The sequence below is a fragment of the Choloepus didactylus genome, chromosome 7 (genome assembly GCF_015220235.1).
Source record: "Choloepus didactylus isolate mChoDid1 chromosome 7, mChoDid1.pri, whole genome shotgun sequence".
NCBI classification, from domain to species: Eukaryota; Metazoa; Chordata; class Mammalia; order Pilosa; family Megalonychidae; genus Choloepus; species Choloepus didactylus.
The window spans coordinates 134,906,471-134,910,939 of record NC_051313.1 but is presented as its reverse complement, the minus strand read 5'-3'; positions in this window follow the sequence as shown (position 1 = coordinate 134,910,939).

The following is a 4,469-nucleotide window of genomic DNA, read 5'->3' as shown; positions in this document are numbered from 1 at the left end:
TAATATTGTATAGTTCTAACTCAGACCAAGTTCCCAAGTCTGCTATGAGATGCCAGAATATTTCATTGCACTTAAGGACTCTTTTTATTCCCAATGGCTGGCGTAGTGTTGTAGTCATAAATGATGCTCAGCAAATGCACCTTGGATTGAATTATACTTGTTAAAGTGAACTGAATCATCAGCCTGTGTCCAGGTGTGATGGGAAGCACAGCTTTTGGAACTGTTGTATCTGAGAACTGATTACCCCTCTGGAAGTTTAGCCTCATTTTATCTGAAACAGACAAGCTCTTGAGTTAGGACTTTATGGTGAAGAGTCGTTCTTTGGTTCACTTTTTTATTCAAGGAATTTGGATGATGGACACAGGGTGACCAACTTGTCCTGGTTTGCCAGGGCTTTCCCAATGTAAGCACTGAAAGTCCCACATCCTGGGATTCCCCTCAGTTCTGGGCAAATTGGGATGGTTAGTTACACTAGTGGAAAGTGAACTTGCTTTTCCTGAACATTTCAGGAAAAACATGAAGTACCATGTTAGGATTTGTTATTCTGGATCTTCAAGGGAAGTGGTGGTTATTCCTCATTTGTAACTAAGGGAGACATTCTTGAAAAACCAAAGTCTTGAGATATATCATATATATATATGTATATCAGAGTATTGAGACATATTTTATATAAATAAATATTTACTATGAATATTTATATCAGTCAAGGGAAGTTTTCATAGTACTTTCAATGAGCTCAAAGGGAAAAGGGATAGGAGAATGTGGGTTTCTATTATAAGGTGCCCAAAGTTTCATCTTGTTTTAATCTTCATAGTAATCATGACAGGTAGATATTATTACACCCATTTTAAAGATAGGAAATTAAGGCCTGGGAGAGGTAAGTCCCTTCCAAGGATCAATACCTTTGAGGATTTTCCATAATGTTTATATTACATAAATGATAAGGTGTCTAAGTACTTTAACACTTGATATTCCAGCATTTTTTGGCTTTTAAAGATGGGATCTTCTGAAAAGTTAACTCCAAATACTTGACCCATTTGGCATTTTATTATATTCAAGAATAGAATTAAGCATGCATAGCATGTCCTAGTGAAGCAGAGCAACTGAAGAGGCTGGCTGCTTCTCTATGGGTCCTACTAAGCATGATGTCCTTAGGATGCTGAGAAGATTTTCAGCCTAATTCAAGAACTGGCTCCCCTGGTAATAAAAAAAAATAAATAAAAGAAAAAGATAACTTACCATCAGAAACTTATTTAAGATTCTCTCTTAAATGGAATCACTTCTTTCTAAATGTGTTATAAAACCCAGAGAAAAATGGTACATAGTATTATGAATGACTACTATTTCTGAGATCTTATTAAAAGGGGCAGTGTAGAGCTAAGCACTTTACAGTAGTCGTCTCCCTCCCTCCTTCCCTTTTTCTATCCTTCCTTCTTCCCTCCCCTCCCCTCCCCTTCCCTCCCCTCCCTCCACTTCTTTCCTATCTGTTGTCTTTTGGTAGGAGTTGTGTGCTTCACTCACTTACCACCCTTACTTCCATGAGCAAACCCCACTCTCTTGAGTATGGGGGTGGGGGGCATATGATCCAGATCAGACCAGTTAGATTCTCTCAACCAGGAATTTGAATATTGAATGTAGACACCAGGGACAAAAAAGCAACTGGAGCTGGGCCATGCGATGGTTGGGCCATAGCTGATGGCAGACTCCTGGGGCTCCTGTTATAAAGTCTGCTTGAGTTTCCTAGATTGCTCAAAGCAAATACTAAAATGGTTCAGCTTAAACAATGGGAATTTATTTGCTCTCAGTTTGGAGGCTGGGAAAATGTTCAAATCAAGGCATCATCAAGGCAGTGCTTTCTTCCTAAAGACTAGCTGACGGTGATCCTTGTCTCCTCTGTCACATGGCAAAACACAGGGCAGTGTCTGCTCTTCTCTTCCTGTTGTTCTGGGTTTTGTTGATTTCAGCTTCTTGCTTCTGTTGCTTTCTCTCTCTCAAGTCTAAATTTCATTCTGCTTATAAAGACCTCCAGTTAGAGGATTAAGGCCCTTTTGGTTGAGGTGGGTCACACCTTAACTGAAGTCACCTCATCAGAAGGTCCTACTTATAATGGGTTCACACCCACAGGAATGGATTAGACTTAAGAATGTGTTTTTCTGGGGTATGGACAGCTTCCAACAAGATACTCCACCCTCTAGACCCCCAAAAGACATATTCTTTCTATATGCAAAATGTTCATTCCATTGTAATATTCCCAAAACCTTAAGTTGTTTTAGAAACAATGCTCAGTACAAAGTCTCATTAAAATAGGTTATGGGTGTGGTCTGTCCGAGGGCACAATTCCCCTCTGTCTGTGGACCTGTGGAACCTAGAGAACAACTTATTTGTTTCCAGTATATAATGGAGTGACAGACGTAAGATAAGCATTCACATTCTCAGTCCCATAAGGAGAAATTGGAAGGAAAACAGGTCATGGGTCCCAAAGAATTTTGAGACCCAGCAGGGCATATTCCAGTTGATTTCAAGATCTGAGAGTCATCTATGGAATGATGTTTTGCCCTGTGGGACTGATGGAGCAGCAGCCCCACCCTTTCCAATTGCTTGCGCAGTGGCCATGCTCTCCCTGAGCACTGGGGTGAAGGCTCCACCTTCTCCAAGGTTTGGGGTGATGGCCATACTCTCTGTAATCCCTGAGACAAAGGTTTAACCCTCTCAGAAGGTGGGGATGGTGGCCAAACTCTCCGCAAACCCCATGGCATAGGCGTCACCCTCTGGGAAATAATGGGGTGATAACCTTCTAAGGCCAGATTGTTTACTTCTTCCAAAATTTAGTGATGTATCTCAGTATCTTTCCAATATATTTATTGTTTTGTTTAAATTTGAGTTAATTTAGATTGCTTAAAGCCAGAGAACATTAAAAGATCAGACATACATTATCTATCTTAATATTCACACAAACCCTATATAGCAGGTATTATTTTTTCACATTTTACAGACAAGAAGCTGAAGCTTTGTGAGAATAAGTAATTTGCTCAAAATCATACAGTTAGGAAGAGGCAAAGTTGGTGTTCAAATTCAGCTCTACTTGACTCTAAAAGCCAATATCTTTTCTACTATGCTTTAATGGCTTAAATTGAAAGAAAAATGAATACTTGGAAAAAATATTTGCAACATTTGAGGCAATTCACAAAACTTAATTGCTTTAAGATGTAAAGAGTTCGTAAGAATCAATATGAAAAAATAACACGTTAATTAAAAAAATGGGCAAAGAACGTGAACACTTATTTTTCAAAAAGTTAATAACAATGGCCTATACATGTAAAAAATATTTTCCTTGCCAATTAAACAAAGAAAGCAAATTAAAACAATGACAAACTAGTTTTAACACTCTTACTGATAAAAAATTATAAAACTAAGTTTTAGCTTAAGTTTGGTGAAAACCTCTGTCTCATTATAGGTCAAAGTAACAAAAATTGTGCAAACTTTAGGGAGAAAAAGTTTTTCAAATATATGGAGTTCCAAATTTGCTCAAAGCCTTTGATTTAAGCATTACCCCCAAGAAAATAATCAAGGATGTACTGAAACGTTTATGTACAAGAATGCTTACCTTAATGTAATTGACAATAACAAAAGTTAGATGCAAACTAAATGTCTAACGATATGGAAATGAGGATAACAGGGAGAAACCTTATGGCATGATGTTAAGTTTTAAAAATGCAAGAAGACCCAACTATTCACTCACTTGCTCGTTTGCTCACTCAAAACTTACTGATTGAGCATGTACGGTGTACTAGGCATTGTTCTAAACATTGTAGAAACTGCCATGTAAAATCTGCCCTCATGGAGTTTATATTCCAGTGGTGGAGACAATAAACAGATCAAACTGGAAATATGAACTTATCTGCATACATCCCTCCCCCTGCACCCCTTTGCAGTCAATGTAATAAACAAGTCCTGATGCCTACTGCTCAGAGGTGGTTTAACAGTTCCATGTCAAAGATGCTTCTTTTCTATTAATTTAACAAAAAGATATCTATAAATTCATTAATTCACTAGCTCTACTTTTTAATCATACATTGTCACCTCAAGATAACTAAAAACTTAGATGTGAGATAGAGAATGAATCTTATCCACAATAAACAGTTATTTTACAAAAAAATGCATATAGAACTATGATTATAATCTAAAAATGTCTTCTAGATATAGAGATACTAGCAAAGAGCCCTTCCCTTTGCCCCTCCTCTCTTTCCTCTTCTACCACTTCAATGACTAAATACAGAAACACGTCTAGTTCCAAGAAGTGGATTAGCAAAGGTCACTCCCAGAAGACAGTCCTTCCTATAAACTAACACAGGGACATTGCTATAGGGATTATTTTACTGCCTCTGTTTTTAATATGCTTTGGACATTAGGACTTGTCTTTTAATACACAGCAATCACTAAAATGTCTATATAGAACAATGGTCAGACAA